At 38.0% G+C, this 22,694-nt stretch overlaps 1 protein-coding gene across 12 annotated transcripts in view; it reads right to left on the minus strand.

Annotated features, from left to right (window-relative positions):
* LOC110401027 (pleckstrin homology domain-containing family A member 7-like) overlaps positions 1–22,694 on the minus strand; it is a 147,153-nt gene that overhangs the window by 74,938 nt on the left and 49,521 nt on the right. Inside the window, exon 1 of one of the 12 annotated variants that reach the window (XM_021401602.1) lies at positions 1,455–1,707. The exons of 10 other annotated variants lie outside the window; for them this stretch is intronic. The gene's annotated coding sequence lies outside the window, so the exon portion shown is untranslated. Of the gene's footprint in view, positions 1–1,154; positions 1,300–1,454; positions 1,708–22,694 lie in introns of those variants that run through there. One more of the 12 variants, XM_021401603.1, reaches the window with a different exon arrangement.

The raw sequence follows: 22,694 nt of genomic DNA on the forward strand, positions 1-22,694 counted from the left end.
CAGAAATACTGCCGTGGAATTCATTTAAAGCATTCTCTGCACAATGGGAAATATGCTACAACATACCTAGTAGTACTAGACAAGTTTTATACAATCAAACCAACAGGAATCTTAACAACATACTAAACAGTTCTGAACTCTGTACAACTTATCTATTTTTAATACTCATTACTTTATTCAATGCAGAAACCCAAGGAAATTGTTCCGAAAATGAACGATTTTGCTGCGTGTAATGCCAGAACTGTCTTTACTAAACGCAAATCAATGGAATAAATCCAAAGAGAGAATGAATTATTTTTGGACATCCAGTATTTCTTCCCTAACCCCCAAACCCACTGTAAGGTAATCAAAGCACGTCCAGTCAAAATATAATCTCTAACAATTAATAACAAGTTTCATTATTATTGGTGCTGAGTTTAGTGTACTGAATGTCTAGCTAGGAGAACCAAACATAACCAAATTTACAAAAGCTCTCTTATAATCATGCATGGTGCTTAATTTCTTCAACCAACACTCGCTTTGCATTTCGAGAATAAGACATTAAAATAAAATAGAAAGAAGATAGTGGTACTGAAAACAATGCAGTGATGGAAGAAATATTTAAACTGTATTAATGCTTCAAAGTAGACACACTAATGGTACCCAACATCCAGCTCAGAAAGAAAACAAAGGTGATGCCAATACAAAGAGCTACTGGCTAAGAAGAACAGCACAAGGAATGTATAAAGGAACATTTTTGCTATTTCAGTCTCAAACACAGCTTTAGCTAGCAAACATTTATAAAACTACTTTGTTGGTTTTGTATGGAATACTAAGGAGGTTTCTTTTATAGCAACAAACATTGATATGCCTTGTTGGCAGCAATGTCATCTGGGGACAACACGCATCTTTAAGATCAGCTCTGAATTAGATTGCATGAAACCACATTGTCCCACTGGGAAAGATGAAAACTTCTTCCTCAAACACATGAAGAGTGCTATTATTTATCAAAGTAACTGGAGGGATGAAGGAACCACCACCTTTCACAACAAGCCTGGATATCAACAGGTAAATATAACAGCCAAAATAAAAATTGGCAAAGAAGATGAAATCAGGCTCCTTAACTTCAGTTCCAGGAGCAAGACCGCAGCAAAACCCAACAGCCCTTAGCATACCGCTATATATAGTGGACTATCAGCTGCATTCCTCTGGCACCACTTGAGTAGCAAGTCACAGTCGCTTGTCTGGTTCTCGTCCTGTAGCTCCACTGTGCTGAACCCACACGAGTGCTCCACTGCCATCAGCGCGGCGCGGATGCTGATAATGCCTCCAAGAGTACAACAGCAGCTGCTTTATCGCCAGGGCCTCCACAGTAGAGCTGGTGTGGCTGACTATCAGATAAATGTGCCCTGGAATAAGACTGCAGCCAAGAGATCTACAGTATTTACATCGGTGAGAAGGGAAACGTTTCTCACCTTCATATTACAAGGACCAGCCAGTGCTCACAGAAGGCCAGCTTCTTGCTCTCGGCACTCAGATCCCCATCGCCCAGTGCTGTTTTCAGCCACCGGGCAGAGCATGTCCCCGCTCATTCCCCCCACAGGCTCTGTTTGGTCAGTTGCTGTCTCTCCTCTGCCCAGAAAACACGCAGGCATGAGCAAGGCTGAGGAGACAGGATCAGGCAGCGAGCAAACTCTCACCTTGCTGCCAGGGCCTGGGGAGGATGGGGAGTGCTGGGCAGGGTTAGAGATTGAAAGAAATTCCATAAACTTTTTTGGATCCTGTATTAACTCCTTTCAATGCCAAGTAAGCCTCTATCAAGCATGTGACTGAAACTTGGCAGCTAGGTAGGTGAAGTAACTCGACGTGAAATGTTTGTTCTTTAGGTAATCATTTAACACCACATACAATGACCGAATGATTTAGAAAACTGTGCATCTTGCACTTGCAGAAAACTTAGTAATCCTTGATTAAATAATCCTTCACTACTTGGGAAATTTAAAAGATTTTTTTCTCCCCTTAAAAAGGGAGATTAAAAATGAAGTGCTCCAAAGCTTGAGTGAGCAGAGCTGCACGCCCCAGGTCAGGTCAGATCAGCACTGTAGTAAAAACAGTTTTGTTTAATGCTGAGTTTTAAAACAGGAAAAAAAAAAAGCAGTATGATGAATATTATATACGAACATTACATGCACATCAATCTGATCAAGTGGCAAAGTACCTCTTCAAATTTTCAGTGTTTCAGTCATATTCTAATGATAGGAAACACACATTTTAAAAAAATTGCTTAAACTTAGGTGCATAATTTAGCACTTCAATTATTTTCAAAGGAGGTTTCACTGCATACTTTATATGTTCATACAATTAGAGCTCCACCAGACAATAACATTGCAATGATTTTCTCAATAACCCTTGGGATCTTCCCCTCCTCTTCGAAACTACATTGGACATTACTGCCATGGAAACCACAGCTATGATTCATTTCCACCTTCTTGGAAGGTGTGCCACACTGTATTAAAAAAATTTAGCTTAAACTTCCTAAGACATAAATTAAGTTTCTTTGCTTTTCACTTTAAGGCACTTGGGTAATAGTACTTAAAAAAATGAATATCAATCTATAAGTAGCACAGGAAAGAGTAATAACACTTCAGAGTGACTATTTTTTTTGGCAGAATAAGTCATCATTAACTCACAGAATGATTCTGCTTAAAGGTTAAATTCATCTATTTTCCATTACAAAGTTGAAGCAATTTGAATTCACTGAGTGATGACATTGCAGCTATTTCAGCCACTGGACCACGACTTAGGAACATGCTCTACACAGATACGCAGTTTTCCCACAAGAAAAGAGAAATACGTGGCTATATTTGTAGGATCTTCAGTGCAGTAAATTTTTCTGTATCAGTAACAGATAAAAGAAGTTAATGGCTTTGGCACTACTATATTGAGATTTGGAAGACTGGGATTCAGATCTTAGCTCTGAAGTAGATTTCTTGTGTGACCTTGCTGAGTAATCCTATTTTTGAAAATTCACTGTTTCATTAACATTTAAGACCCTGAAAAGACAGACAGGAGCCTACCACTTAGAGTCTTACGCTCATTTGCAGCTTTCCGGGTGCAGTACATAAAAGCAATATCATTCATTGCTTTCAAGAGCAGAAAGGACTACCCTGGTCTTCCCAAAAAATTCCATCAAACCACAGACTAAAGGATAGCCTGGAATTTCTGAATCAAGTTGGGCAAGTCACGTTGCTGACTTCCAAGTTAAATTGCTCAGGGATTGACAGAAAATCCGCATGGAAGCCTACTTTTATAATGTTTGTATCTAACACAAAATCTTCTTTATTCCAAAGACAACATTTTGGCTGCATCTATTATTTTTTTCCACTTCAAGTACCAGGCATATGGTTGTGGAAAGAAGGCTGCCTTTTTTACTGGTGTTCTTCACAGCTGTGAGGTAAAACCGCATACAACAGGATACAATCCTGTAGAAATGTAATAAAGCCTAATGCACTGAGATAACCAGAAATCAAATTTAGCAAAGTTATTTGACAAGATTAAATTGCCAGAGCAGTTTTACAAAACTCAAGCAAGAATGCCATCTAAAAACTTGCAGCTCTGCATGTAAGTCTCCAAAGCTAATATCACTACACTTAGCTTTCTAGCACTACTTAATAAAAATCTTTCTGCTCAACTACTTACTTGCTAGTCACTAGTGCTTTACTTATAATTACAGAATCATACAATCACCAAGGTTGGAAAAGATCATCCAGTCCAACCTTACTTCATGCAGGACTGGCTCATAATTAACTGCACCAAAACATCAAGTTCAGTCCAAGATGCTTCATAATGTGTTTGCTTTTGTGGTATCATGTACTGTCACATTACAGCAGTCAGCTGCTTTGAAAACAATCTAAGAAACTAAATTAGTCACGTTAATACAGTAAATTAAACTCCGAAAGGGATGAGTGGCAATATTCATTCAACTCAAAGTACAGCATTGTAAAGATACAAATACATTCTAATACGAACTAATGTCAAATTGCAATTAGAGCAGGGAGAACGCCCTGCTTCTGAATAACAAGAATTTATCTCTAGGAAAAATAAGATAACCAATTGTTTTCATCTCATATGATGCAGACAACACCTCTGTTTTACACTCAACATTCTGAGACTTGCATGTTAAATTTTTATGTCATTACTTTAAGTATCAATATTTCTGAACTGAATTATTTTCAGACAGCTCACAAATTCTGCAAATACCGTGTGCATATATTACATTCCTTTGACATTAACAGAGGAGAGAGTAAGTAGCTGCATTCCTAGGACATGAAGAAAAAGCGCCACAAAGTTTTTGGCACCTTGAGCTGTCTGGTCCTACATACCTTTCTATGTTTCCACCTTCAGATATTGATACTGACATGACTGCAAATTTTATCTGTATGAGAACTAGAAAATAGACATTAAAGCTATTTTGTTGACACGTTAGAAAATGACAGTTGGGAATTACCAAGGAAAAATCCCTACTGCTGGAGTTCTGACTTGAAAATATTTAACCATGCTTCAGAGACAGAAACTAGCAGCTCTAAATATCTTGTAAATAAGATGAAAATAAAAAACACAAGCAATATAACTGATTGAGGTTCTAAGAGTACCTTTTCTGACTAGTTAGCATGCCCTACAACAAAGGGCAAGAGAAATAAGAAAGAGAAAAAAAGTTTTACGATCTCACCTTCTGAGATGGAACTGAAAGGGATCCACCCTCCCCCATCCAGATTCCAATGCACACTCCCACTCGCATTAGAAACTAAAGAGAACTTCCTCTTAGCAGATATTCCAAAGAGCTGTTTTACTGAAACCGGTTTCCCATGACTTAGATATAAATATTTCACTATTAGCCATCATCAGTAGCCAACTTGGAGTACTTCCTGCAGCTGAGGGATCCCCAGCTTCCCCCGCAGACAGAGCACCCCAAGCAGTGCTGCACTGCCCGAGCCTCCGCGCAGCAGAGAGCAGCCCACTACACTGCTGCCAATTGTGAGGCCGGCTCCCTACACTTCACAGAGAACGGTCATTGGAGGAAAGCAAAAATAACCTTGCAGCAGGACCAAGAATCACGGTATGTTTCTTAACAGCCCTCTCTGGAACCTTACCTGAAGGAAGAAAAAAAGAGGGGTGCTCCGTTTCAGTCAGATGATCTTATCCTATCCACAAAATCCCAGATGTAAGAATCTCAGTCCCATTTTAAGGATATTTCCTGCTAAAGCTCAGAGCAGATTCTTAAGCAGGGAGTAGGATCCACAGACATGATATGCAGCACCAACTATTTTTGGAAGCAAGGAACCTCCATCTAATGCTAAGTGGCATGTATCAAAGATACAGGAAGTCAATTTTCAAACTGCTTCCCAACAGGAGAGGAAAACACTCAAGGACTTCTTTAATTAATACTTGCATTCATAATTTACACAATTTGACTCCACTACACACCTGTAGGATTGCTATGTCCATTATTTGGTGAGAATTGATAAAAAGGGCACTGAAAATATCTGAAATACACATTATCACTACTATCGCGTAAGTATTTATAAGCTCTTACAGAACACAGACTACCTTAGTCCCTAAGATAAAAGATAATTACAGCATTACACGGCTCTAGCACCCATGTAGCTCTTGTGGAGCTTTTTGATAAAGTGGAGGCCCCACATTTTGCTTCTGTTCATCATTAAACTTCCTCTCTGTCAAAATAATGGGCAGACTGGACTAGCAGGAAGGTGCACATCCTTCAATATGAAAGTAGCCTTGCAACGCACACGGCACAAGTCACAGGGCTTTCCCTGAGGTAAACCACAGGCAACCAAATTCCAGCAAATAAAACAGTTCTTTAAGCACTACAGGGATCGTCCTTGCGTCCTAATCCTCTACAAGTAAGATGTTCTCTTATTCCCTGGGGCTCAAAGTACAGGTTGTTCCAGCTCACAGAGGAAATATCCTGTCCTCTTCTTCACACAACAACTAATACTATAACTGCATTATAATCATTTTATTACCATTATATTCACATATGCATATAATTACACAACTTTCACAATCAAGAACACTATTATAAATTCAAGAATCAAAAATTAACTGACCTATAAGAATCCAAATGGAACAGACTTTCTAAAAGGAAGATATTCAGAACTCTGAATGTGGAACAATAGCAGCAGCAGTTTTTTCTGCAAATTAAGTCTCAGTGGTACCAATTAGCAGGAAATAATTAAAATGGGATTCTCAATTTAGTGTTCACAACACCGCTTCTATTGCAATCTCCATAATCCAACAGACTTTTAAAAACTTTTCGCCTTCAATTTCCTGAGAGCCCTCATTTGCAGTATTATTTTATAAATGAGACATTCTTATCTGCAAATATCGCAACAATGCTGCACACATTCTGCTCCAGGCTCTCTCACCCCATTCTCCAAGAACTATTCACCTCCAAGCAGGATCTTCCCTTTGCACTGCTTTTAGTTCAACCAGTCTGACACACCATTGTGATCACTACAGAAATCCCGATCTAGGAGCAGACAGGCTGCACAGATTTATTTTATCTTCAGAAAATGAGGTGAAGGTCAAGATGCATCTTTCGTAACCTTTCTTAAGAATATTTTCCACCATCAGTCTTCATTCACAGGAAACCATCGGGCATCTGCAACAGGCTGGCATCAGAACATATACAGAACAGAATGCGCTCCCTTAAGTTACAGAACCATGTTGCTCTAGCAGTTTTCCTTCCCTGGCCTGTTTTCTTCCTCTGTGCCAGAAATACCATTTCTAGATAATGGGCTGTTTTCCTTCTCTCAGACTTTCCTTTTACTAAAAAGGTCATAATGACCAAAGAGAAAAGACTATAATACAGTAATACAGCATCTCAGAATTTCTACTGGGAAATTTCTATGAACAACAAACTTTAACAGCTAATACTTCTAAAAAGCATAAATAAAATGTATTATAGCTGAACCCATAAAAGTTACTTAACCGTCCTCAAACACCTGAAGATAACTCTGCCTCATTGTAAATTAAGAATTACTACAATGTGGTGGAACTTGTAAGATCCGAGCTTATCTTGAATTGCAAATGCTTTTGTCCGTTGTGTATTTTATAGGCACTGCAACTGGCAAGAAGCAGATTTCCTATCAAGGACTAAGTAAAGACGTGGGGCCACAGGCCCTCATTAGCGCTATGCAATGGAAAATAGGGTTATTTTACCTGACAAAGATCACATCACTTGCGGACTGGATCACAAAACAGGTGTGCCTCATACTACGTACATTCACCATATTAAAAGGAACTTTGCTTTGAAACCTTTCTTTCCACTTATGTTTCAATAACAAACTTCTTATACATTTTCTTCTTCACTGCATCCAAGAAAAGACAACCAGAATCAGCCATTATCTTTTCTGAACCAGTATATCACATATTATTTCAGTTACTCATCACGTTAAAAACTCACTTAATGCAAATGACTTCTAACAGGCACTACGTCTATCATACAAGAGGAAGTCTGCTAGGAAGAAAATAAAGCACGTGTACTAAGCAGCTTCTAAAACAAAAACAAACACCAAAAAGTTCAAATGATTAGACAGCAAGCATGTTACCTTCATTAGGAAGGGCAAAAATTTACACTGACAAAAGCCACAAGTTCGAAGGAACAGCTACTTTTCCAACCCAGTGCTATGACGGCCTTTGCAGAGCTGAGACCTATCAGGAGTAGCATTTGAAAGTCTAAATTACACTGCTGATTCTATTTCGGTTACTTAAGAGAGAAACAGATCAGTAAAAATGAAGCATGAAAAAAATGAGATATCACTTACCTACTACAATATAAAAACTGGTTAAAAGTAAAGCTTCATTTATGAATGCTTCCAGCAGGACCCCTCAGATTTCTCAGCATTTGCAGCACTAGGAACAATGGCCACCAAAACAGCATCCCTCCTTTTGTTATTAGGAGGTATGCAGACTTTCTGAAGATTAAAATTCTGCAAGTTCACAATCTTTTTCATATTCAGGAAAATCATGTAGGTTTTGATTATAATGTTACGTAATTAATTACAGTGCCTTTCAGAATAAATATGTCACAACAAATGAATCCGAGAAGCACTACAAAGACAGAGCAAATGAGTTAAAATCCAGAGGAGACCTTCAATTCATCTTACTATTGGTAAGCTACCAATATACCAGAAGATCCTATGAACTAATTTGTATTTACCAGTGTTCAGAAGACCACAAAGCCAGGGAGACAGGTTAATGCACTGTACTGATCATCTGAAATTCTTATTTCAAGGGATTTTGAACTAAACTGATGTCGCTACATTATATACATTTGAAACAAAAGCTAGATTTAGAATATTTTTCCTGAAACAACTCCCGTAACATGAGAAAATAATTCAGATTTGAAGTCAAGTAGATGACAATGCGAATGCATGTAGGTGGGTTACCATTGTATACGGTAAGCTGAGACCAACACAATGGTTAGAGCAGCACCACCTAATGCAAAGCACAGTTTACATGCATCCTTATAACTTTTAAATTTTACTTCCCTTGTCATTCTTAAAATCATGGACCAATAGGGGTAAAAATGCTTATGGAGACTGCAAAATCAAGAATACACAACTTCACTCAGTAAATGCGTTATCTTCCACTACTCAGAAATGGGATTTGTGGGTTTTGTAAAGCAAGTGTAACCCTAAGGAAACTTTTCTAGCAGAATCCTAAAAAAATTAATTTACAGAACTCTCCTACATGTAATCAAGTATTTATACTCCAGTGCTACTGTCTTCACAAATGATCCATTAAAACCTACTAGCTGAAACAAATTTCAAATTCTCGAATACAGTAAATGCAATGTTGTACATACAGACCGTGCAGGCAGACATAGAACATGCGCCTTGGATAAAACGCATACGTACCCATGCCCCAGAATGAAAGAGCACTAGAGAAAAATTCAATATAGGGGCCTGTAGGGCGCTGAACGTTCTGACCGCGTATGTCAGGTGACACTTGCAAGGAATTTGTGTCCCTTAGATCAAAGCAGGCCAAGAAAAAGCAACTAGACATGATATTTCATATAGTTATTAGAAGAACCGCATGAAACAAAATCATCTAGACAGTACTTATACAAAACGATCAGATTAAAGAAAGATGTTTTGAAAGCCCTGTAAATAAATTTCATTTTGTCCTGAAACTCTCTCTGAAAGGTTGCACATGTTCATGCCAGAGCTCTCAGCAGCAATTACTCACTTGGAAGCTGCCACTCAGCTGTCCCCATGGCAACAACAAGCCCCTCTTGCTGGTCTACAGAAGACAATGGAAATTTTAATTACTGCCATTCATTCTGCTGACACTTCAAGTGAAGCAAAATTCGACTCGTTAAAAAAGTAGAAATACCAATTTAAGACTTCAAAAACGATATTTTTCCCTCAAACATCATGCTCTTTTCCAGTCGCTCCCAACAGCATGCAAGACTTCAGTCTTGGGGAAAAATAAACATAATACTCTTTTAAGTGATTGGGTTTTGGTTCGGGGTTTTGGTTTTGTTTGTTTGTTTGTTTTGTTTGTTTGGGTTTTTTTTTGCAGGTTGGTGGTTGCTGGGTTTTTTGTTTGTTTGATAGTACTCTACATATTGTTTTGAAGAGAAAGAAATCACGTTTTAGACCATGCAAATTCTTAAACAAACCTGGAGGATAGAAAATATTTTTAGGTTCCCTGATAAAAACATACAAGGGAACAAAGAGAGGAACACTTGGTGCTAATTCTTCTCCATGCTACTACAATAAGCAAATTACAGGAGGTATTTAGTGTGACCACATAAAAACGTTTTTCTCTAACAAGTTGGCAAATGGATACAGCTCAACAATCTCATCATTTGCCACTAGTTGTAGCACATTTGGAACATGGGGTGAGATCACAGAGCAAAGGAGAGATTACTCCTCTTCTAACATTCATCCACTTTACATGCTCTATCCTAACCAACAATTAGTATCTGTGAATACAACAGCTTTACTCCCTTGCTTGAACAAGTGTAATTTTAAAAAGCTCACAGAAGAGTAAGAAACAATGAATGAGAAAGAAGTCAAATTTTCCAAGACATGAAACTTAGAAGAAAATTTTGAGCGCAGACTACAGCCAATGTGATGAGCTGCAAAGCAAAGCAAAGCAACAGAATAAATGTGCAGAGGAATAAAGAAAAGTTACTTATTCTGATATTACAGGGTGACCTGAGTAGGACATCTAAATTCAATCTGGAAAAATCTTCTTGTGGAAAAGTTCCAGAACAAATATTGAAGGAGGACACTTGGAAATCATTAATACTGAAATATTTCAAGTTTAATGAGGAGAACAAAACTACACTTTCAACACAGAGAGAAAGAGTAAGTATTTATTGACCAGTAAGAGATCGGTATTGATGAACAGGCCGTATTACACAGAGAATGATGAAAACAATTGGTGGTCTCTTTAAATTAAAAAAGATGACAGAGAACTTAAAATTTTGTGAGAGAAACTGAGTGTTTGAGGAACTAAAATCTGAACTAAGCGTACGGTTTCCCTGACACCACAAATACTTATCGAGCCTGACCAAAATTACTGAAAGCAATACGGAAGTATTTCAAAAGCCTCAAGTCAGCACAGAGATAGCACCCCCAAGAATTCTCGGCAGGAAGAGATCTAAACCACTGCTAAATCATTAAAAGAAGAACACAGACAGAAAAAAAGAACAGTACACAGTGCTAGATAAAGTACTTAAAAATGAAAAAAATCCTTCTTGTCCCAGTATTTAATTTCTATTAATTGTATTCCTACTCACCTGAAATTTCTTATCAAGGGCATCATTTCTGTCACCATCCAGGATTCATTAAGGTACTCAATACAGCAAAGGACAAAGTCGACTTGACTACTCTCAGAAAACACAAGTGTTCTTTTTTTTTTTCCTAAAAAAATGTCCTTCCATGTAGTGTTAGTGTTTAATTACTTACTCCTGCAAGGGCATGAAGTGGCAGGAGTGAAAGGCCTTTATTTCTTCATATTGTTTCAAATCTTGACCAAAGAATACTGAGCCTCTGCCTTTCTGCAGTGCACATTTAACAAAGCCAAGTCATGATCCAAGCTTATTCATGCAATTTTGCAGCTTCTACAGAAAGAACCAGCACACATACAAAAAGTTTTGCTGAGTATATTAATTTAAAAAATAAAATCCACAAGTAAACAAAAAATCTGTGGCATTAATAACCTGTATTTACTTTGTTTAGATCATCATGCTATAGAAGTTAATGACCAAAAGTTGTAGAGCATTTATCACCAGTATTGACTTAAAATGAAATTTCCTCAAAGGGACAAATGACTCTGGAGTACTAATGGAATTATTTAAATCACGATCTTGAATCCAGACACGCTTGGTAAAGATAGTAAATCAACAGAAAAAATAGTGCTTCAAAACAGGTTTATTCGATATGGTAATGTAATCAATCCTTATCACAAAAGCGTCTAGTGATACAAGTTCTCAGAATCACTTGAGAAATCCAAGCCTTTCAACAAAGCACCAGAATTTGCTATTTGTCTAAGAGCTGATCACTCATGGCTGGGATTATCAGGAAGAAATACATGGATGCACAAGCTATTGGTGTTATGCAACAACTAATCCAAAGGTAGCAGATTTCACTTCAGCAACAGGTAAGACTGATGAAGTGCAGCACAATACAAAATGACTGGAATTCAAGTTGAAAAATTCTCATTGTGATAGCAGTTTTAGAGTTATCTGCAGTCTTCAGAATGGTATAAAAGTAACAAGATGTGCATATACATGCTTACATTTCACAGTCGTGTTTTCTTGTTGGTACTAAAATTTAAACCGATTTAAGGCTTAACCAGCGTGCCAAACCAGGTGAGAAAACAGTGATCTCAGCTCCACTAAGATTTACCATACCTTTAACTAACTGAAAATGAAGCATTCCTGAAAGTCACATCTGAAATGGAGGAGTAAGCTTGCATGCTGCCAACGACTTATTAGCTTAAATCATTCTAAATGCTTTGCTGGCTATCTTCAGTACCTACACCTCTACTTTAATCATATACTATCTACATAAAACATAAACAGGATATGAAGAATGATTCTCTTACTGCAATCTTTGGCCTTCCTCTCTTGCAGGAAACAGAGCTCATCTATTAGCAATAGCTAATTATATTTGTGTTCTGCATCACTTTTACATCAGAGCCTTTGTATTTTAAAGTTTTTGATAAAATTACAAAGTGATAGAAGCCAGTATCAATTATCAATATGGATTCATAACATTAAACTAAAAAAAATTAGCCAGTAAGTGATTCTGATTTTATTTGTTGAATTATAAAGCCCTTGTGTTTGGCAGTTCATCACATTCTGAAAATGCTGCAATTTGTGCTATGCACAGAAGATTTAATTCCTTGTGTTTCATGACGATAAACACTAGTTTTTCTAGTAGAAAGGAGCAGCGTCTCAGAAACAATAGCTTCCAGATACCAGTAAAATTAATATCAACCAGACTTCCGACTTCTAGCCCAAGGGGAATGGTGGTTTTTTCAAGCATTATCTGCTTTTCCTGAAAGATCTTAAAAGAACGTCCAAATTCACAAACACCAGTACATGTTATACAAGGCAAGTAGCACATTAGGGGCAAAATATAAATATTAGATTTAAAGGGGTGAAAATTTTCAGCACGTGTTCTAATTTTAGGGAAAGTAAGTTCCAAGTTAAAATTATAACCATTTCTTCAAATATAGCAAACAGAAAAACGCTACATTTGTAAGCCGTGCTCTACACTTAGCACATCTCACATTTACAGAAGGAGTTCTGCGCTACTTACACCACAGAATTATTTGCCTCCAAAGTGCATTCAGACGTACCCTCCATTGCCCTCATTCACACATAGAAGTACTTTTGGCTATACATTCACAACTATAGTTAAAAATCCTTTGCTCTTTACTAATCAAAGGTAAAAAAGAAATCCTCAAGGGAGCTCCTTGTGACCGCCCCGTGATCGCACAGACATTTTCTGTCAGATTAAATTTCCATGTATATTTGTATACTGACAGCCTAACTTAGAGATTCTTGTGGGCAGTGAATCACACTTTTATATTGTACAGCACATATGAAAGTATGTAACGTGCAATAAAAATAAGACTCGGTTAAAAAACAAATAAAAAACCAATTATTAAATCATAAGAACAGAAACAAACGAACAAGTTAGATGGGAAGAATGATGGCAGAGGTGTTCAGAATGCAAGGAAACAATATTCATTTCATCTTTAGACACCACTTTTGTTATTGCTTCTACTCTCACCATTTGGCAGTAAATTTTCATGAAAGGATACTTCCTTTAGGCAAACAACAACATTTACCAATAACATCTGACCAAGGGATGTTTTGTGAAAATATTAATGCAAGGCCAAGCAGCACCTTTACAGATATCTGTCACAGGAACTGAAAAGTCACCCAGGTCCTAAAGGCATTTCCTCTTTCTCTTTTTGCCCTATAGTCATCAAAGAAAATTTCCTCAGATTCTGCAGATAAGAATTTCTCATAAAAGAGGACAGCAGTATGTGCAAATGATGAACCTGAGCCCTACCATGGCAACTTTGAATCCAGAATACATCTATAGCAGAAAGGAAGCAACAGATGTCACTGCAAACAGACAATGATGTTTTAAACTCAAAACTGGCCCTAGGACTGAGTACCTCTGGCTGCTGCGCAGCTCTGGCTTCCAAGACACATACTGTCATGTGCGGAACTCAGAACATCACGTCTTAATAAAGCAGTCCCAGGTATTGTTTTTTCCTTTTTCTTTTTTAAAGGGAAGGCTGAACAGCGGTATAACAACATTGTAATAAGACCCACTCTTATGTTCCATAAATCTAATTTCTGAAGATTTACATGGGATAATCAATGCCATGCAAGTTTATGGGCTTCTTTTTCTAAAGTAGTTTTGTTTTCCACTGCCCTGAAGGGGAAGCTTTCTTTTACCATCCAGGTTGCATTTCTGAAGTTGAAATCTCAAAGCCCTGCCCAATACGTGCTGACTCCAGCTGGGATAAATTGCCAATAATTCAAATACTATGAATTTTATAAATGCGTTTGGTTTGGATCTGAGATGCATCCTAACACTTACAGATATCCACTTCCAAGACAGGAGACTTGACTAATAATGCTGACTTCATCAGATGAGTTCTGGCTAGCATTCAAGCTGGGCTTAATGAGCTCTGTGACGCAACGAGAAGCTGAATAAACCATCAGGAATAAAAAAAAACAACATGTGGATAAGCACAACTGAAGCAGCAATGAGTAAAGAGGCAACAGTTTAAAAATAGCAGAGCAGAGAATGGATTTGTGTACAGGGACTATAATTCTTCGGTTAAAAAAAATAAAAATAGCAGCACTTAACAGAACTAATCAGGCATCAGCATTGCTTCAAATATTTATTGCTGTTCCTGGCCCATTCAGGACTGATGTAGAAAAGAATAAAAGCTACAACTAACTACATACCTGTAGCACTTCTAAATTCTAAAAATTCACAGTCATAATATAAACAACAAAGTTTCTGGACTATGCTTGTGAGGTTTGAGAAACCATACTCCACCTAAATTTAAGTTCCATCTAGAAAGAGGCCATACCAAGAATATTTTAATATATGTTAATATAAATTAACTACATAGCGTTGTGGTTCACAAGAAGCTTTCTAAGTAAACTACCCAAACTTACTGATTTCAAACACCCAACAGCTTAGTCGTCAGGAAAATTTCAGTTTAAAACTTGGAAAATTATGACACTTCAGCACATGAGTTTTTTCAGAACAGCTTGTGCTTAAAAAGAAAGGGCTTGTCTTCAGGAGCTTTTAGCATCTGAAATACAGCAAATCATGACCCAGCAGGAGAGAGTGGGCAGAAAATAATACAGAAAAAAGCAAAACCGAGTGAAATCAAGGACTCTGGTGCATAGCAATAGAAAAGTTTACATTAGCAAATCCAGTGCAGATTTGTCTTGTTTTGAGCACACAGAAATAAGGCAGACCTGAGAGACAGCAGCAATAAATCCATTAAAAAAAAAATCATACTGTCAGTGAAGGAACACAAAAAACTCTTAGTAGATATTAACAGATCAGTGCAGTTCTTCATCAGTTTGAGCAATTCTAAACTGAGAATGAAGATTTTAGGATTACAAATTGAGACAGGCCACACATTGAATATTCAACATTTTACAAAATTCCTTATCCACCTATAGTAACACAATGAAGAGAGAAAATAAACCTGCTTGTAATCTTTCCAAGCGTACTGTTCTGTGGTCAAAATCTGAACAAAAACTCGACTGCATCTTTCCCCATCCAAAAGCAATACCAGCACTTGTTACTGCTCTTCAGACATCCCACAGCAGCTCAAAACAGCCACAGTTAAAGCAGAGAGATGCCCAGCAGACACACCTGAAAATCACTCTAATTAAAATCCAGGTGTCCTGCAAGATAATATACATTCATTTTTCTAATCCTCATACACACAAGTTCTTTTCATTAGCGTGAACTTACAATGGAGAAACTCTTGAGAACAATGTTTCTGGATCTCTGACATCACCTGGAACCCACCTTTCCTTGCATCTTGCCAACAGAAAACAGAGGCACAATTAAAAGACTCTGCAATTACGAGCAATGCTCTTACGTTGTCTTTTATTTTCCTTCAGGCTTCTTTCAAAGCAATGGAACAGACAGACTGTAGGAAAATGAAGTGAAACTCTCTGTAAGAGGGCAGGAGGATGGAAAGGAAATCAGGAGAAACAATTGGCTGAGAAAGACAAAAGACAATTAACTTGTCAGAACAGTAATAAATGAAATAATTACTCTTACGCACAAAGAGCTACAAGTACTGTAAATCACAGCATTTTTCAAGTCTAGAAGTCTTACCTAGCAAATAGCAGACGTATGTAAAACGAATCATTTTTACTACAGTCCCATTTGAACAAACTTAAACAGAGGGAGTAACCTGGCAAGAAACCGGAGTAGGGACAGAGCTAATGACACGTCTTAAAGCAAGTAAGACAAGCTTGAACTTGATGCAGTTTAACAGGAGAGCCAAGAAACGGATTTTCTATGAAGAGTGATGTAGTTAAAGCTAGGGGTAAAACATGGATTACTTACATGGGAATAAGGACAGGATAGGGAGGAAACATGCTACAGAGCACTGAGAAGCTACAGTCACCCAGCAGAGCAAGAGGGCAGGGATGAGTTTTCAGCAATGAAAGGGGCAGCAAAGTGAGGGCAGAGTCGGAATCTGGGGAGTAAAAGGGAATAGGAGATAGCAACAGACACGGGGAGTACATGATGCAGTAAGCAAAACATAATAGTAAAACACCTGAGAATTTGCAAGGAAAGAGGACCAACGCACAGAGATGTCAGGAAATGGCATCTTAACTTCTTACAAAAGGTTCCACTTTTCTGCCTGAGGTCAATGTGCCTGAGAGATGTGCTGGGGAAGCAAGAACAACTTGGAGCATAATTACGTGCTGCCCAGGCAGCCTCCCACATGAGGACATACACTCAGTCACTGCAGCCCTCTTCTCTGTGGCAGTGTGTCTTCAGTAACATTTAGATGTTACCTAAAGTTATGAATAAACAGTACCACTAAGCGAGCTGAAAACCTGATGTAAATTTTAAAAACGTTAGCAGCATCAGTAGTACTATCTGCATTGCAGTCCTCTGTTCGGTGTACAGAGGCATCTGCCTGTCAGCAGGACTCACCGTCTATTTGAAATAAATGTCTTTAATTTACTATGGCTTTCCTCAGCAAACAAGGAAGTGGTAGTCTATTTTTTGCAAAAAAAAAAAATAATCTAAAGAGAGAATATCTAAGTACTCATTTATTAAGTGCTCAAATTCGTGATTATTTTCTGCAGGAAAGTGTCTTTCAAATGAATCGCAGAACTCGTGAAGCTGGATTCACAATGTCATAAATCATACCCTGGTCAAAACAACAGCATAGAAAGTGAGCCTAATATAATCTACACTTTATTTGAATAGATACTATCTATTTTAACAATTTGTTATAATTCAAATCTTAGCTGACACATTCAAATTTAAACACAAATCACTACGTTGGTTATAATTTTCCTATAGTTAATTGTTTTAGAAACAACACTTTTAAGCTGCTGCAACGTCCTCATTTCTTCTTCAGTAAGAAGTCTTGACTTTGCATAAAGAAGAAACTTGCAAATTTATGCCTTAGAAATTTTCTACCATTGCTCCAGCTTTTTTTCTCCAAACCAAATTTTAACCAAATTCTACAGTTTATATTTCACTAATGACCAACCAAGTACTTCACAAACCAGGACTTCTCAAGGCCTATCCTTTACAAGCCAATGTTTCCTTTATTTATAGTGGAAAGAATGGAAGGATCAGTGTCTACGGCAGGCTCAAAGTTAGTTTTGACAGTGGAGTTCAACAACAACCTATTAAAAGCATAAAATCCCAGCACCATTGGATGGCCCTTAGTTGCTGCATAACCTGGACCCCCTAACATACCAAGCCAACCTGAAGACAAATCCCTGCAAGGAGTTTTAAGGGATGCAGGAGGTATCCAGGAAGTTTCACCTCTAAGAGAAGCATTCACAGCCTAACTCCTGGGAAGCATGCTGCTGAAGTAAGAACTATAATAATTCTTTCATTCAGTTCTGTAAGTACATTAGTCAACTGCTGAGGCAGAAGTGGCAAATGAAAGTAGCACCAAACAGAATTCTGAACAGCCATTATCACTCAGGACAACTAGTTAGTATACATTTACATGCATAGAGCAATTTTCAAAAGTTTTCAAAAATAAACAAAGTGCCTTTTCACGCTGAAATCCATAGATAACAAAAATACAAAAGACTACATCAAAATCTCTGGACGTTTTCTGTACACTAGACACTTTCTTAAGAAAAAATAATGAAGGACATATTAGGAAATAGCTGCTAGAAGAAAAAGTAACACAGAACTTGTTGCAACTGGTTCTGCTGGCCAAATATCAATGTCATTAGAACAAGAACTGCAATTACATTTCTGTGCACAAGAGCCTGAAATACTAGATATGACAAAATAAACACAAAGAAATATTCAAAGTTTCAGTAAGAATTAATTAGGAAAGTAAGTAGCTCACATCAGAGCTATTACTTTGCATCGTATGCAGTTTCTACCTTTGCCTCCTTTCAAGGAGGCTAAAAGACAGCATTATTATAACGCTCACATTTTTCCTTGGAGTTCCTCTTTTCTGACAGAATGAGTTATGATGAATTGTTGCCATCTGCCACCGCACTCATCTGATTGCGCCCTTAGCACCAAGTGTAACGTGAGCCATGCCTGGAATGTGGAAAGAGACTTGAGGAACCAGAAGGTAACGCGTGTTAAGCAAGCCAGAAGTGACACGCATGCCTAAAGAAGGCAATATCCAGTGTTCCTCAGCAGAGGTGAAACCAGCAGCATAGCACTGCAAACAGTCTTGCAAGCGCTCAGTTTAACACTGGTATAACATAGACACCCTTGCAGTTTCAAAGTTTGTCCTGCAGATCACATCGCAGGCACATTGGATCGTCAACCTAACGACCACTTGCACAGCACTCAGGCTTTTCATTTCCCATTGAAATCTGGCAGCCTTAGGGAGATTGAAAAAGCGAATACAACACATTGGGAGTAAAAAGGAGGGAGTATGAGATAAACAAGAGAGAAGAGACCTCCCATAGCAAAGACATTCTGTAAGAAAAGCGTTCTCACCCAGCACTACTTTACAAAGAGAGCACATGAGGAAAGTCCTAAAGGAGCTGCAGTCTGCACCTTAACCAACATCTGTCACTCCCAGTTTTGTGCTTGGATCTCCTCAACAGAATTTAGAGGTAGTGGTCTTGCAATTGGCTGCTTCTTTAACAGTTTTCCTATTATTTTGTCTTCTCAGAGAGCAGCCTGTACTTAAGGCTTATTCCCTGCAAACAAAACTCTTTTTTCAAGTTCAATCTTGCTTAATGAGTTACTTTTTATTACATGAAGCTTTTTAATGCGTTGTTTATTCTGTCAAGGCCAAGTAACTGCTGACATTCTAATCATGAGGCTCCTTGGGGAAAAAAAAAATAAAAACAGTTCTCCTTGTTTTGGTCTGAGTCGATTCAAAAGCAATCTTTATATTTGCCTGCCAAGCAACCAAATTACATTTAAACTATTTTAATATAAAAATAGCCTGTCCACATTTCAAATATTGTAGCATATAAAATATATAAAAGTTTCTCCTTCATATTTTGATCATTCTCTCTCAAATATGAATTCTGTATATTCCTTTTTAGCCAGAAATGAGATTGCTAGCATGAGCAGCGCCAGCTTTCTTCACCAGTTCTTTCCCATCTCGAAAAGAAATTTTTACCCATCTAAACAGCAGATGCCCATCTCCCTCTCTCTAGTAAGAAAGATTCTGTAACTGTAGGCATATATAAAATCGAATTCTATGGGGAAACAGCTTCTAAAGCCAGCTAGAATTTAGCATACCACATTCTTGAATATATTTCATCAATGGCTTTTCTTTCCCCTTTCTCTTCTTCCTCCTACAGGGAAAGGGAATGACTCTGAATAAAAAGCGAACAAAATACACAGGACGCTTTGCTCAACTGATTGAGTTACTTCAAGAAAATGCAACTTTACATCCCAGTCATACACACGCATGCTTCTGAATATTCAGAACAATGGTATTCAATAGTCAGCCAGGAGTTTGGTTAACGTTACCAAGCAAGCAAATATTTTAACGTAATTTTCGTTCTTTGCTTTATTCTTGATTGCCGTTTCACTGACTTCATTATTTCTCAGAGATTTTAGTTCCACTAAACTTGACAGATCACGCTGCAAAGGAAGCTCAGCAATTGCTTTGTTTCCTTAAAAGCAATGGCTTTCTCCTAAGAACTTTGCAACACAGACGAATACATCTTGATTACGTCCACATAAAATACAGCAGCAAAAAAATATTCTCTTTTAAGTTGAAGGAATGGTTGCTAATTCAGTATCAACACTCAAAGTGGACAGCAGCTCCTTCCTCAAAAGAAAAGCAGCAGCTTCAGGCTGCAACAACTCTTTCCCAATCCACTTAAGTGACCACAGTTTGTTGCTTAGTTTCAGCTACAACAGCTTATTTACCATATTGCTACAGCCAGCTGGGATCTGCAATACTGCATTTTGAGTCAACCACACAGATGCAAGTGACTTATTTTCAATTCACAGCATTCCAAGTTTTCCCTTTCCCCCAGATAGCTAGTTGCTTTATTTATTCAGTATTATTGCATGTGACTCTATGTCTCCATCTGAACTACACCTGTTCTTGTGAATATGGTTTCCACTGCCTTTGCTCGAAGATGAAGTTCCAGCGTTATTACAAAGGGCTGCAGAAGGTTTCGATACAGTTAGGCCAAAGGACTATGCCAAATGTAATAAGCCCTAAAAACCGTTAGTGTGAATGAAACAATGGAAACCATGGACTCTCCACACCATGTAGAACAAAGGTATCTTGACCTCTATACATACGCGTCAGAAAGATTCTTCCTGAAGAAGAACCTCATTAAGAGCATCAGAGCCCACCAGCCCAGCTTCAGTGACCTCACACAAACATTAGCAACCGCCCTACTGCTGAGACTAGGTTGGGGCTTGGGTTATCTCACTTCTCTGCATGAGGAAAGCTATGCAGCTCTTACTCAAAACACACTTTCTCCTACTCCAGAATATTTTTGAATGTGTTTTTCTTTGAGGCAAATATGAAAATAGCAACCATTTTCTAAGATGACTACAGTGTGAAAATTTCCCAGTGGATGCTCTTGGTAAACGTGGCTCAAACACTAGATCTCTTCCTTTTCTCTTTGTTAAAGACAAACTCATAAGGCTACCAACAAGGAGAACCATGGCTTAGAACAAAGGGAAATAACAAAGGTTATTACAAAAAAAGACCTCCTGTCATGCCAGGTTAAAATTGGGAAAAAATACATGAGTGCAGTCTTGCAACTCCTGCCAGAAAAAACTTTGTTCTTAATCTCTACTGATTTATTTGATTTATGAAAATCAAAATACAATAAGCATATTTTCAAAGACTATCTTTTGAACAGGCTCAGTTCTGTCCTATCTGAAATATGACACAAAATCAGCATTACAACATCAAGCAACTGCATAAAATGCAAACTACCTGGCCAACACCTTCCTAGCTGACATGAGATGGGAGCTGGCGTGTTGACTGGCACATGGTGGATAACCAGTTAAAGCTCAGCCACCAGTACTGACTTTACAATTGCTGCTACTTATCTTAAGCTACAGAAATCACAGATGGTGATATATTCTTTGAATCTCTACATTAAGTACCCATCATATAAAAAACAAAGATTATAAATTACTTCAGGAAGCGTTTTTCAATCACAGAGTATTTTCTACCTATACCGTCCAGATCAGATCCCTTATGTCACGCCAAGAAAGAAGCTTAACTATCAAACTCAACATAAATGCTGTTATTTCAATTTTCTTCTCCAAATATGGAAATGCTGCCAAGAACTCCCAATTCTGCATTGCATGGGTATCAGAAGTGAGTTGCAATATGGCTCAAGCACATAGTCACCAAGCCAATGATGCTCAATGATGCATTCTCCAGGTAAGAGGCAAGTGAAGGACAGTGCCACCCCAAGCGACTCAGTGTGGCAGCCTGCTCCTTGGTTACTTCCAAGGCAGGAAGCTTGCCTATGCAAAAAGCAGTTTTCTGAAGGTAGAGCTTTTCCAAAATTCAAGACTTGGAGCTGCTGACTTGATGTCATCCCAAATGCAAGCCATATTAGATTAATGTGCCAAAATACAAACTTAGCATAATGTATACTAATCCTCCCTGCTCCACAGAGATCACAAGCCATTAATGATAAACAGTAGTCTCAGTGCTTTTTTATTTCATTGGAAAAACTTCACTCACTGGAGCCTAACTAGTTACTAGCTTGGAATAAAAATCCTAATTCAACCCTATGTCTGCAAAGTTTATTTCACCCCAGTTGGAAATGGCCACGTATTACTTTTCTGTAGGAATGTTCTGCACATGAGGTTGAGCTCTAAAATGACCGCAGGAATAAAAGTTGTGCACAGCTGGATCTGTCAAGTTATCCGTGGCTGCATGCTAGGTAAAGGATCTGGTTTTACATCAGTTTTAAACTAAAACAGAGTCAGAATGACTTAGCAATGAAATATAAATATATTCACACAACTCTACATCTATAAAACGGGATTTAATGATCTAAGCTGCATATCACATAAATTATCTGAGAATTATTAAACAAAGCTTCACTGAAATGCAGAGTAACTATTTATAAACCAAGGGAGAAACAGGAAGAAGAGAATTAAAAACTCCAAACGCCAATAAACAACAGGGAGCTGGAAGTTCAGTAACTTCAGTTCCTCTCTTTTCACAGAGAGGTGAGGACTTGGAAGGCACTCCGAGGCCCTTCATTCATTCTGCCCAGAAGGTAACTGAGAAACCCCAGGAGCTGGGTGGTAGGGTCCAATCATTTTGAGTGCTTCACTGAGAAGCTAACAGACTACTTTTGGGAAGAGAAGGGGAAAAAAAAAAAAGGAAAAAGAAAGAAAGAAAAAAGGAAAAAAGGAAAAAAAAAAAAAAAACCAGACTGCCACAAACAACCACTGTGGTTGACCTTA

The sequence above is a fragment of the Numida meleagris genome, chromosome 6, assembly GCF_002078875.1.
Source record: "Numida meleagris isolate 19003 breed g44 Domestic line chromosome 6, NumMel1.0, whole genome shotgun sequence".
Lineage (NCBI taxonomy): Eukaryota > Metazoa > Chordata > Aves > Galliformes > Numididae > Numida > Numida meleagris.